At 33.8% G+C, this 14645-nt stretch overlaps 1 long non-coding RNA gene and 1 pseudogene across 1 annotated transcript; both read left to right on the plus strand.

The window, feature by feature from the left end:
• Window positions 1-212: 212 nt before the first annotated feature.
• LOC140816012 (PP2A regulatory subunit TAP46-like) lies at window positions 213-2112 on the plus strand (annotated as a pseudogene).
• An 8910-nt stretch (window positions 2113-11022) lies between these two features.
• Window positions 11023-11564, plus strand: LOC140816425 (uncharacterized). The gene is made up of 3 exons (XR_012114593.1): window positions 11023-11081; window positions 11182-11304; window positions 11520-11564. It is a non-coding gene; the product is annotated as an uncharacterized lncRNA (long non-coding RNA).
• The last annotated feature ends 3081 nt before the right edge of the window (window positions 11565-14645 follow it).

The following is a 14645-nucleotide window of genomic DNA, read 5'->3' on the forward strand; positions in this document are numbered from 1 at the left end:
TTTTTTTTTTTTATCAAAAGCCTAGCCCATTTAGAATGCAACCACAATGGAAATGCGATGGGCCTAGGCCCAAACGAATGAGAGAAAGCTTCTCTTTGAATCCACCTAGGGCTTCTCATATTCACGGCACCCTAGTAAAATAGAATAGATAGAAATTCGCGTATTCAATTTCAGAACTTGAGTGACAAAACCTAATCAGCTTTGTGGAATTACAGATGGAGGACATTACGTTGCCTATTCTATTCGAGCAGGCTCAAAAGATTCACCAAATAGCCTCCGATTCTTCAATCGAACAGGTTTTAGAGTGACTGTGTATTAGATGTGTGTTATATTCTGCTATCTTTTCCTTTGAGTATTATTTCATGTTTATGTTTCATTTTTTAATAATTATTGTCAGGAAACTGTGAGAAACGGTTGCGAGCTTTTGAGGAAATGCGAGGATATGATTGGAAAGTTGGGGTTATTTTCATCTAATGAGACGAAGGATGATATCAGTACTAACAACCTCAAATATCTTCTTGTAGGTGTTGAATATTTTTTTAATATTCATGAAAGGCAAAGTAATCTAAATGGATCAATGTTCTGGTTTTGTTTTCCGCTTTAATCTTTAAACTCACTTTCTTGCAAATGTGATAAAAAACGTGAGCTGATTTTTGTTTCTGTGATAATCTGATGTATTGGTCGTGTCTGAAAGTTATCATTTAAAAGTATTTAACTCATGGTCTTTGACGCAGGTTCCATATTATCTCGGTGAGCTAACAGAAAAAAATTCACAGGTGAACCGGATTCAGATTCTTAAAGCTTCACTAGCCAAGCTAAAGGTACTAGTTTTAGATTTTGGTCACACGATAAGGCAATGTGCTCAAGGAAGCTATTGATAATTTTTTGAATGTCGAATTTTCACTTGGCCATATTCTAGGAATTTATTTCATTTTGTGAAGCTATGGAGCTAGTACCAGAAGATGAACTGGAATCATCTATGCAATCAAGGAGCAATTCATCGGCTGATCAAAGAGCTAAGAAGGTTGGCATTCTTCCTCGGACATGTTTCATCGAACTTCATAGTTCCATTTGTTGAATAAGTGACAGTACTCCTCTGCATCTAATAATTGGGATTTATTTCAGATTGCTCGGTTCAAACGCACAAAAGCGGCCGAGTCAAAATTGCTTGAAATAAAGGAACGGAAGGAACGTCGTGGGCGCTCAACTAGAGCATCTGCACTATCTACTCCCGTAGAGAGGGGGGAACAAGATTTAGAGGATGATGACGGAGAAGAGGAAAGGGAAGTAAGTTGTTTATTGAGAATTCATTTAATTAATGTGATGTTCTTTATAGAATAGGTTTCTAGCGTGAGTTACACTGTGTCTCCTGGCTCTTCTTAATGCCAAAAGCACATAATATACAATTTTATGATGCACATTTCACTGCTACTTGTAATTAGAATACATGTGGCCAATCTATGTAGCTGCTCTGAATCATGATAAAGAGAAAGAATTCACCATTTTATGGTCGTAATAACTTTTAACAGACATATCTGGACTGATAATTCACCTCTATTTAACACCAGCACTTTCTTGTTGGCTTTAAGGCTTATTTTTTGCTGGTCATTTATTTTTCCTCTGTGTCAGTATTATGAGGAAAATTCACCCTCGCAATTGCCTATGTCACCATCTGATACGTGCTTTTCTATTCTATTTTGAAGCATAAACATGTTAAATTGTTTGTTATAACACATTTTTCCCTGATTGTTGTCAAAATTGTTGAAATCAATGCGCTAATTCTAAAAGGCATCCCTCAATGACACTGCTCAATTAAGAACCATTGTTTTGATTTGTTCCTCCCCTTCCCTCCATACCATTGCATGGATCATAATGATGATTGTTTGGTTACATGCCTGCAGGCATGAAAACCACCATCTCCTTGGCACTATGTAAGGTTGATCTGGATGTTTCTGATCTTTGGAGACTATCATTTGTATTTTTAACTTCTTTCTCTTGTTTCCTTGGTACTTACTCACATGCCTATAATAGTCGTTTGATCTATCATAGATGCTTAAGAAAGAGGAAGAAATGCTCTTAGATCGGCAACGGGTTTTGTGTTCCCGTCGCTAATATAGCGACGGGTTTTCTTTAACCGTCGCTATATAGCGACGGTTTGGGCAAAACAATCGCTTATTAAATTAAGCGAGAGTTTTCTTACACTGTCGCTATATAGCGACGTTTTTTTATTAAAACCGTCGTCTATTAGATTAAGCGACGGTTTATGAAAATTTGTCGTTATAATAGCGACGGTAGGATACAAGACCGTCGCACGTGGTGACGTGTAAAATACACGTCGCACAAAATGGCGACGGGTTTGTGGAACAGTCGCAATAATAGCAACAGTGTATTGTAAACCGTCGTTAATATAGCGAAGGCTTTAATAAGACCGTCTCTATTATAGCGACGGATTTAATTAAACCATCGCTTAATTTAATATGCAACGGTTCTAATAAAAACCGTCGCTATATAGCGACGGGATATAAAAACCGTCGCTATTTGAGCAACGATTTTACTAAAACCATCGCTAATCCTTCCGTTTTTTTGCAGTGGGTGTACATTTTTCTAGGGACTAAAATATACTCCTGATTTCTGAGACTTAATTCCTCTATTTTGAACAAAGGATATAATTGTAGATATGATTATCAGTTGATGAAGTGTTATGCGTTGCTTTAAAAAAATTAATTATTTACTAATCACTTGAATATAAATTTTAATATGGTACAAGCTCTAATTGTTCAGACCATTGCTAATCAGCGATACAAAAACATAAAGAGTGTTCTCAGTAAATCTGTTTTTTTTTTTAAAAAGGAGAAACAGAATGTGCACCTAAATTTGAGGGTTTTTTTAAAAAATAATTTAATTTTAAAAAACTTTTTCAAAAATAATTTAAAAAAAACATTTGCAAAACTAATGTAATCCGCGCTCACGGAGCGCAGACGCTGCTCACGTGGAGGAGCGTCCACGCTCCGTAAGCACGGACGATGGTCCATGTCAGCAACATATTATTTTAGCAACGGAATTTATAAAAAAACCATCGCTAATTGCCGACGGTTTTTTATACCGTCGCTAGTTGAGCGACGGTTATTAAACCGTCGCTGATTAGTGACGGTCTTAAAACTGTCGCTAAATGCACATAAAACCATCGCTAAAAGCGCATAATTTCATTAGAGAATTTGCGTGCTGCGAAAAGCCATTTTTGTTGTAGTGAAGACAGATAAAAAAACAGACAAAAAATTCATCAAGAAATAGGGGTGTCCATCGATCGGTTTTTTTCTCTATCTTCACTAGGCACTAGGGGTGTTCATCGGTCGGTTCGGTTTGGTTTTTCTATCAAAATGGTTATTAATCCGAACCATTTTTCTTCAGTTCGGTTCGATTTTCTATCAAAATGGTTCGGTTATTTCGGTCGGTTAATTAGATTTTGATATAATTATTTAAATTAATAATATAAATGTATTGTAAAATATAATATGTTAACTTTCTACATGTTTTCTTAGTAAAAGCTTTAAAGATAAGGTCTAAATTAATTAAAAAACAACAACAAACTAAAAATTATTCAAAATAGTTCTTCATTCACTAAATATCATATCAAATTATATAATATAAATAAAAATATAAAAAAATTTATTAATTTAATGAAATTTCGGTTTTGATATATATAATCCAAAATCGAACCTAATAAGCTTCGGTTTTGATATTTATATCCGAATTACAAAATTCAAAATCGAACCGACCGATGAACACCCCTATTTATTGATGAATTTTTTGTCTATTTTTTATTATGTCTTCACTACAACAAAAAAGGCTTTTCGCAGCGCGCAAATTCTCTAATGAAATTATGCGCTTTTAGCGACGGTTTTATGCACTTTTAGCGACGGTTTGAAAACCGTCGCTAATTGGCGACGATGTGATAACCGTCGTTGATGCAATTACAACGACAGTTTAATAACTGTCGCTAAAAGCACTTAAAACCATCGCTAAAAGCGCATAATTTCATTAGAGAATTTGCGTGCTGCGAAAAGCCATTTTTGTTGTAGTGAAGACAGATCAAAAAACAGACAAAAAATTCATCAAGAAATAGGGGTGTCCATCGATCGGTTTTTTTCTCTATCTTCACTAGGCACTAGGGGTGTTCATCGGTCGGTTCGGTTTGGTTTTTCTATCAAAATGGTTATTAATCCGAACCATTTTTCTTCAGTTCGGTTCGATTTTCTATCAAAATGGTTCGGTTATTTCGGTCGGTTAATTAGATTTTGATATAATAATTTAAATTAATAATATAAATGTATTGTAAAATATAATATGTTAACTTTCTACATGTTTTCTTAGTAAAAGCTTTAAAGATAAGGTCTAAATTAATTAAAATACAACAGCAAACTAAAAATTATTCAAAATAGTTCTTCATTCACTAAATATCATATCAAATTATATAATATAAATAAAATATAAAAAAATTTATTAATTTAATGAAATTTCGGTTTTGATATATATAATCCAAAATCGAACCTAATAAGCTTCGGTTTTGATATTTATATCCGAATTACAAAATTCAAAATCGAACTGACCGATGAACACCCCTATTTATTGATGAATTTTTTGTCTATTTTTTATTATGTCTTCACTACAACAAAAATGGCTTTTCGCAGCGCGCAAATTCTCTAATGAAATTATGCGCTTTTAGCGACGGTTTTATGCACTTTTAGCGACGGTTTTAAAACCGTCGCTAATTGGCGACGATGTGATAACCGTCGCTGATGCAATTACAACGACAGTTTAATAACTGTCTCTAAATTCACATAAAACCATCGCTAAAAGCGCATAATTTCATTAGAGAATTTGCGTGCTGCGAAAAGCCATTTTTGTTGTAGTGAAGACAGATCAAAAAACAGACAAAAAATTCATCAAGAAATAGGGGTGTCCATCGATCGGTTTTTTTCTCTATCTTCACTAGGCACTAGGGGTGTTCATCGGTCGGTTCGGTTTGGTTTTTCTATCAAAATGGTTATTAATCCGAACCATTTTTCTTCAGTTCGGTTCGATTTTCTATCAAAATGGTTCGGTTATTTCGGTCGGTTAATTAGATTTTGATATAATTATTTAAATTAATAATATAAATGTATTGTAAAATATAATATGTTAACTTTCTACATGTTTTCTTAGTAAAAGCTTTAAAGATAAGGTCTAAATTAATTAAAAAACAACAACAAACTAAAAATTATTCAAAATAGTTCTTCATTCACTAAATATCATATCAAATTATATAATATAAATAAAAATATAAAAAAATTTATTAATTTAATGAAATTTCGGTTTTGATATATATAATCCAAAATCGAACCTAATAAGCTTCGGTTTTGATATTTATATCCGAATTACAAAATTCAAAATCGAACCGACCGATGAACACCCCTATTTATTGATGAATTTTTTTGTCTATTTTTTATTATGTCTTCACTACAACAAAAAAGGCTTTTCGCAGCGCGCAAATTCTCTAATGAAATTATGCGCTTTTAGCGACGGTTTTATGCACTTTTAGCGACGGTTTGAAAACCGTCGCTAATTGGCGACGGTGTGATAACCGTCGTTGATGCAATTACAACGACAGTTTAATAACTGTCGCTAAAAGCACTTAAAACCATCGCTAAAAGCGCATAATTTCATTAGAGAATTTGCGTGCTGCGAAAAGCCATTTTTGTTGTAGTGAAGACAGATAAAAAAACAGACAAAAAATTCATCAAGAAATAGGGGTGTCCATCGATCGGTTTTTTTCTCTATCTTCACTAGGCACTAGGGGTGTTCATCGGTCGGTTCGGTTTGGTTTTTCTATCAAAATGGTTATTAATCCGAACCATTTTTCTTCAGTTCGGTTCGATTTTCTATCAAAATGGTTCGGTTATTTCGGTCGGTTAATTAGATTTTGATATAATTATTTAAATTAATAATATAAATGTATTGTAAAATATAATATGTTAACTTTCTACATGTTTTCTTAGTAAAAGCTTTAAAGATAAGGTCTAAATTAATTAAAAAACAACAACAAACTAAAAATTATTCAAAATAGTTCTTCATTCACTAAATATCATATCAAATTATATAATATAAATAAAAATATAAAAAAATTTATTAATTTAATGAAATTTCGGTTTTGATATATATAATCCAAAATCGAACCTAATAAGCTTCGGTTTTGATATTTATATCCGAATTACAAAATTCAAAATCGAACCGACCGATGAACACCCCTATTTATTGATGAATTTTTTTGTCTATTTTTTATTATGTCTTCACTACAACAAAAAAGGCTTTTCGCAGCGCGCAAATTCTCTAATGAAATTATGCGCTTTTAGCGACGGTTTTATGCACTTTCAAACCGTCGCTAATTGGCGACGGTGTGATAACCGTCGTTGATGCAATTACAACGACAGTTTAATAACTGTCGCTAAAAGCACTTAAAACCATCGCTAAAAGCGCATAATTTCATTAGAGAATTTGCGTGCTGCGAAAAGCCATTTTTGTTGTAGTGAAGACAGATAAAAAAACAGACAAAAAATTCATCAAGAAATAGGGGTGTCCATCGATCGGTTTTTTTCTCTATCTTCACTAGGCACTAGGGGTGTTCATCGGTCGGTTCGGTTTGGTTTTTCTATCAAAATGGTTATTAATCCGAACCATTTTTCTTCAGTTCGGTTCGATTTTCTATCAAAATGGTTCGGTTATTTCGGTCGGTTAATTAGATTTTGATATAATTATTTAAATTAATAATATAAATGTATTGTAAAATATAATATGTTAACTTTCTACATGTTTTCTTAGTAAAAGCTTTAAAGATAAGGTCTAAATTAATTAAAAAACAACAACAAACTAAAAATTATTCAAAATAGTTCTTCATTCACTAAATATCATATCAAATTATATAATATAAATAAAAATATATAAAAATTTATTAATTTAATGAAATTTCGGTTTTGATATATATAATCCAAAATCGAACCTAATAAGCTTCGGTTTTGATATTTATATCCGAATTACAAAATTCAAAATCGAACCGACCGATGAACACCCCTATTTATTGATGAATTTTTTTGTCTATTTTTTATTATGTCTTCACTACAACAAAAAAGGCTTTTCGCAGCGCGCAAATTCTCTAATGAAATTATGCGCTTTTAGCGACGGTTTTATGCACTTTTAGCGACGGTTTGAAAACCGTCGCTAATTGGCGACGGTGTGATAACCGTCGTTGATGCAATTACAACGACAGTTTAATAACTGTCGCTAAAAGCACTTAAAACCATCGCTAAAAGCGCATAATTTCATTAGAGAATTTGCGTGCTGCGAAAAGCCATTTTTGTTGTAGTGAAGACAGATAAAAAAACAGACAAAAAATTCATCAAGAAATAGGGGTGTCCATCGATCGGTTTTTTTCTCTATCTTCACTAGGCACTAGGGGTGTTCATCGGTCGGTTCGGTTTGGTTTTTCTATCAAAATGGTTATTAATCCGAACCATTTTTCTTCAGTTCGGTTCGATTTTCTATCAAAATGGTTCGGTTATTTCGGTCGGTTAATTAGATTTTGATATAATTATTTAAATTAATAATATAAATGTATTGTAAAATATAATATGTTAACTTTCTACATGTTTTCTTAGTAAAAGCTTTAAAGATAAGGTCTAAATTAATTAAAAAACAACAACAAACTAAAAATTATTCAAAATAGTTCTTCATTCACTAAATATCATATCAAATTATATAATATAAATAAAAATATAAAAAAATTTATTAATTTAATGAAATTTCGGTTTTGATATATATAATCCAAAATCGAACCTAATAAGCTTCGGTTTTGATATTTATATCCGAATTACAAAATTCAAAATCGAACCGACCGATGAACACCCCTATTTATTGATGAATTTTTTTTTCTATTTTTTATTATGTCTTCACTACAACAAAAAAGGCTTTTCGCAGCGCGCAAATTCTCTAATGAAATTATGCGCTTTTAGCGACGATTTTATGCACTTTTAGCGACGGTTTGAAAACCGTCGCTAATTGGCGACGGTGTGATAACCGTCGTTGATGCAATTACAACGACAGTTTAATAACTGTCGCTAAAAGCACTTAAAACCATCGCTAAAAGCGCATAATTTCATTAGAGAATTTGCGTGCTGCGAAAAGCCATTTTTGTTGTAGTGAAGACAGATAAAAAAACAGACAAAAAATTCATCAAGAAATAGGGGTGTCCATCGATCGGTTTTTTTCTCTATCTTTACTAGGCACTAGGGGTGTTCATCGGTCGGTTCGGTTTGGTTTTTCTATCAAAATGGTTATTAATCCGAACCATTTTTCTTCAGTTCGGTTCGATTTTCTATCAAAATGGTTCGGTTATTTCGGTCGGTTAATTAGATTTTGATATAATTATTTAAATTAATAATATAAATGTATTGTAAAATATAATATGTTAACTTTCTACATGTTTTCTTAGTAAAAGCTTTAAAGATAAGGTCTAAATTAATTAAAAAACAACAGCAAACTAAAAATTATTCAAAATAGTTCTTCATTCACTAAATATCATATCAAATTATATAATATAAATAAAAATATAAAAAATTTATTAATTTAATGAAATTTCGGTTTTGATATATATAATCCAAAATCGAACCTAATAAGCTTCGGTTTTGATATTTATATCCGAATTACAAAATTCAAAATCGAACCGACCGATGAACACCCCTATTTATTGATGAATTTTTTGTCTATTTTTTATTATGTCTTCATTACAACAAAAATGGCTTTTCGCAGCGCGCAAATTCTCTAATGAAATTATGCGCTTTTAGCGACGGTTTTATGCACTTTTAGCGACGGTTTGAAAACCGTCGCTAATTGGCGACGGTGTGATAACCGTCGCTGATGCAATTACAACGACAGTTTAATAACTGTCTCTAAATTCACATAAAACCATCGCTAAAAGCGCATAATTTCATTAGAGAATTTGCGTGCTGCGAAAAGCCATTTTTGTTGTAGTGAAGACAGATCAAAAAACAGACAAAAAATTCATCCATAAATAGGGGTGTCCATCGATCGGTTTTTTTCTCTATCTTCACTAGGCACTAGGGGTGTTCATCGGTCGGTTCGGTTTGGTTTTTCTATCAAAATGGTTATTAATCCGAACCATTTTTCTTCAGTTCGGTTCGATTTTCTATCAAAATGGTTCGGTTATTTCGGTCGGTTAATTAGATTTTGATATAATTATTTAAATTAATAATATAAATGTATTGTAAAATATAATATGTTAACTTTCTACATGTTTTCTTAGTAAAAGCTTTAAAGATAAGGTCTAAATTAATTAAAAAACAACAGCAAACTAAAAATTATTCAAAATAGTTCTTCATTCACTAAATATCATATTAAATTATATAATATAAATAAAAATATAAAAAAATTTATTAATTTAATGAAATTTCGGTTTTGATATATATAATCCAAAATCGAACCTAATAAGCTTCGGTTTTGATATTTATATGAATTACAAAATTCAAAATCGAACCGACCGATGAACACCCCTATTTATTGATGAATTTTTTGTCTATTTTTTATTATGTCTTCACTACAACAAAAATGGCTTTTCGCAGTGCGCAAATTTCTCTAATGAAATTATGCGCTTTTAGTGACGGTTTTATGCACTTTTAGCGACGGTTTGAAAACCGTCGCTAATTGGCGACGGTGTGATAACCGTCGCTGATGCAATTACAACGACAGTTTAATAACTGTCGCTAAATTAGCGACGACGTCTAAAACCGTCGGCAATTAGCGACGGTTTTATTATGAATTCCGTCGCGCGCAAACATATTGTGAGAAACATTAAATTTTTGTGGCATGTTCATTGATGTTTGAAAGATCAAAATTATATTTACAAAAATGAGTTGTTATCATCCTTCTTGTCTATTCATATACTTTGATTCTTTTGTTAGTCTCTCGATGTAATCATCTATTCAGCTATCTTGTGAATTAAATTGATTATCATATTTAAATATCTTAAAAACTCGAAGTTACAAAATTCATAAATACATCAACTAAATTCTCAAGTAAAAAATGTTATATCTATTGAAATCCTATCTACATTAACGAGTTTTCAAAGCTTTTTGATGACACTAACATTTTAAATGCTCTTACCGATTGTTTAATGGTTCATATTACAACTAATATTTTAGTTAAAGTTGTCACGTTCGTAAAACCATTAGCGTCAACTATATCATTAAGTGAGGCACCCTTACAACGACTACCCTGATTTATTTATTGATGTTCTTTTTTCGAATTTATGATAACAAATTTATGGAGTAGATCTATGATTAAATTTTAAGATGAACAAATATGTTATGTTTAATTTGAGACTTGTTATTAAAATTCTCCTATTTTAATACCAACTCAATATTTTCCTTAACTATTTTCAATTTTATAAATTCTTTGTTTTTCCATATTTTTTTTACTTTGTTAAGCATTGTGTCAACTTGAAATAGACTGCAAATATAAAAGTAAATAAAAAATTACTATAACCAAAATATTATGACTTTTAAAATTAAATTATTAAATAAGACCTAAACAAATATGAACATATTATTAACTGATCTTGAGATAAATATAAATGCTTATATGTTGGACTACAGAGCTGGGTAAGACACCTCAAGGATTGAGGTGCCGCCCTTACCTATATATATATATAAACACATTACAATCCCCAAATAGTACTTGGGTTTTTTTTTTATCAAAAGCCTAGCCCATTTAGAATGCAACCACAATGGAAATGCGATGGGCCTAGGCCCAAACGAATGAGAGAAAGCTTATCTTTAAATCCACCTAGGGCTTCTCATATTCACGGCACTCTAGTAAAATAGAATAGATAGAAATTCGCGTATTCAATTTCAGAACTTGAGTGACAAAACCTAATCAGCTTTGTGGAATTACAGATGGAGGACATCACGTTGCCGATTCTATTCGAGCAGGCTCAAAAGATTCACCAAATCGCCTCCGATTCTTCAATCGAACAGGTTTTAGAGTGACTGTGTATTAGATGTGTGTTATATTCTGCTATCTTTTCCTTTCATTATTATTTCATGTATATGTTTCATTTTTAATAATTATTGTCAGGAAACTGTGAGAAACGGTTGCGAGCTTTTGAGGAAATGCGAGGATATGATTGGAAAGTTGGGGTTATTTTCATCTAATGAGACGAAGGATGATATCAGTACTAACAACCTCAAATATCTTCTTGTAGGTGTTGAATATTTTTTTAATCTTCATGAAAGGCAAAGTAATCTAAATGGATGAATGTTCTGGTTTTGTTTTCCGCTTTAATCTTTAAACTCACTTTCTTGCAAATGTGATAAAAAAACGTGAGATGATTTTCGTTTCTGTGATAATCTGATGTATTGGTCGTGTCTCAAAGTTATCATTTAAAAGTATTTAACTCATGGTCTTTGATGCAGGTTCCATATTATCTCGGTGAGCTAACAGAAAAAAATTCACAGGAGAACCGGATTCAGATTCTTAAATCTTCACTAGCCAAGCTAAAGGTACTAGTTTTAGATTTTGGTCACACGATAAGGCAATGTGCTTAAGGAAGCTATTGATAATTTTTTGAATGTCGAATTTTCTCTTGGCCATATTCTTGGAATTTATTTCATTTTGTGAAGCTATGGAGCTAGTACCAGAAGATGAACTGGAATCATCTATGCAATCAAGGAGCAATTCATCTCCTGATCAAAGAGCTAAGAAGGTTGGCATTCTTCCTCGGACATGTTTCATTGAACTTCATAGTTCCATTTGTTGAATAAGTGACAGTACTCCTCTGCATCTAATACTTGGGATTTATTTCTGATTGCTCGGTTCAAACGCACAAAAGCGGCCGAGTCAAAATTGCTTGAAATAAAGGAACGGAAGGAACGTCGTGGGCGCTCAACTAGAGCATCTGAACTATCTATATAACGGCCCGAAAATCCTTACTTGAAAATTTGCGAAAAATTAAATTTTTCTTTTTAAAATAAATGGAGTGCCTCATTCATAAAATTCAACTGATAAATCAAGTTAAATGTTTAAAATATAGCAGCGGAAGAAAATAAAGTTTGCCAAAAATAACAATTTAAAGAATATTCAACAACTGATAAAAAGGTTTGAGCATCAAATAAAATGGCAACTGCTGAAACTGAGGTCCTTGGGTGCCACTACTGCCGACCCAAGCTGGCTCACTGGTCCCCGCCCTCGGACCTGACCTCATCAATACCTACAACAATCAAGTCTAGTGAGCCTAAAGACTCAGCATGCATATATCGCAGGTAACGAGTAAAATCTGAAGTAAAATATGCATGGGATAAAATATCATGTCATGAGGCATGCTGAAAATAATCTGTACTGAGCAATTATAATACGTGCATAACTGAACTGAAAATCACAGTAAAAATATTTGCTCCATGGAGCCCTGTACTGAAATAACTGGTAAAATTTTCCGTTGAGATTATGGTCTACGCATGTGACCCCTGCACTAAGCTGAACTGGTCGGTAACTGGCTACCGGGGAGTATAAAACTGAACTGAGCTGGCCGGTCACTGGCAACCGGGTGGTACCAAACTGAACTGATCGGTCACTGGTGACCGTATAAAGTAATGCTCCCATCATAGTGAATTGACCACAAGCAATATCGCATAAATCTCAAAATAAGTATTTTCTATTTTCATGCACGTAAAATAATTAACTGGCATAATGAAAATATCCTGTGTATATTACCAACTGGATTGGATTGGATCGCTCCCAGGCTCGCTGCGACCTAAATATGCCATGAAAATTATGCAATAGCTTATACTTGACCGAACTATGCAATTAAGTTTGAAAATGCGACAATTACGTCTAACGACTTCGTATTTAATCATGACTCCGAACCAACCCGAACCAACACTGAACCGACGTATAGTCATGATTAAAATACGCTTAAAATTATGAACTAATGCTCCTAAAATGATGAGGGATGAAATCTAGGTGAAATGGAGGCCAAAACAAGAAACGCTCTTTCGAGAGTCAATTTATCACATCGCACCGTAAATTCTCGTACGACCTCAAAAATGATCCGAATCACAAACGGTCAAAACATGACCTTCCCAACTCAAAGGGGCACTGTCCAGTCCAAGGCCATAGGCTAAAAGCCAACCGAGAACTCGAACGATCCACCGAACCGACACAGCAAGTTGCTGTCCCAAAAATACAGCAACCTTGCTTGGCTTGCTTGCGTCGTTTGCAAGGCTAATGGCCATAGGGGCTTGAACCACCGACCAAAACCTCTCCACAACGTCTCAAGGAATGATTTGAACCATGGCTAAGGGCCCTAGGCCAGCCACAATCCGCATCACACCATAACTCAACCGAAGGGTCCAACCGAGAGCATCTTGTATGCGTGAGGTGTTTATGCTATGATCGATGTCTCGTGTCTTTCCAGTGGCCATTTGATTGACCATGGCACGATCTAGACATCTAGGGACATGGTATGAACCGTGGCTAAGGGCCATAGACAAACCAGGATCCATACCAAACCACCATGGCCGAAACCATAAGCTGTCCAACCGAAGGGGGCCGAGAGGGGAGGGGGCTGTCCTTGTTGATTTGATTAAAAACCGATGCACCATGGACCAAGCCACCAAAAGGGCGACTTAGTCACGTCTTAGACATGTTAGGGAAGTGATCCAACCATGGCCATGAGCCCTGGGGCAGCCAAGAACAGATTCAATCCCTTGACAGAAAAATCTGAAATTTCGAAGCACAAAATGGCAGTGGAGGAATGCTGCTGTAATTTTCGGTTCCATCATGCATGGGGATGATTTGAATGGACCAACATGGTACTAATGCATCCTATTACGTGTCTAGATGTCGCCTTGGGAGCCTGTAGTCGAACCATCCACGTGAAACCAATAAACAAGAGGAAACGTGAAGCTTGCCAAGGAAAGTCAAAAAAATCTGCACCATGGTTTCGAAAATATTTGGACATGCATCTCGATTTTTTCTTGATAAAACATGATCACATACTGAAAAATAATTGATAATATGACTTGATTGAGGTTTGAAAGAATCTAGACATGCCTTGGTTATCGTTTGAAATAAAAACGAAAAGAAGAGACGATGCGGCGCGGAGGAGTGGAACGCTTCTCTTGTTTCCTTGCTCTCGATTCTTTCCTCTTCTTTTTGGCTATGAAACTCACGTTTTTCACTCTGAAAAGGGCTCTGATTTTTGAAATAATGGAGGGGGGAATGATGGTTAGGATAGTGAGGGGGAGATCCAATAATAAAGGGATGCAAAGGTATGACCAAGTCTCTCAAATTCAAATTTGAATTATGGTTGGATATCAAATGGGTTGATGGATGCATCTAGAAGGTGATGGCCGATTTTTAGCTTGCTAATGTAGACTAGGATAAGCTATAATAATTAATTAAATTGTGCTCCCAAAAATCCTAGAATTATCCTACTAATTACATGCAAAGAAATGGTCAAAGTTGATGAGTTGGCAATGTGTTGTCTAGGCAGGGGTAGGGTGGCCGAAATTTGCTTCTAAAAATGAATGGGGAGTGTTGTT

The sequence above is a fragment of the Primulina eburnea genome, chromosome 16 (assembly GCF_022965805.1).
Source record: "Primulina eburnea isolate SZY01 chromosome 16, ASM2296580v1, whole genome shotgun sequence".
In the NCBI taxonomy this organism is placed as follows: domain Eukaryota; kingdom Viridiplantae; phylum Streptophyta; class Magnoliopsida; order Lamiales; family Gesneriaceae; genus Primulina; species Primulina eburnea.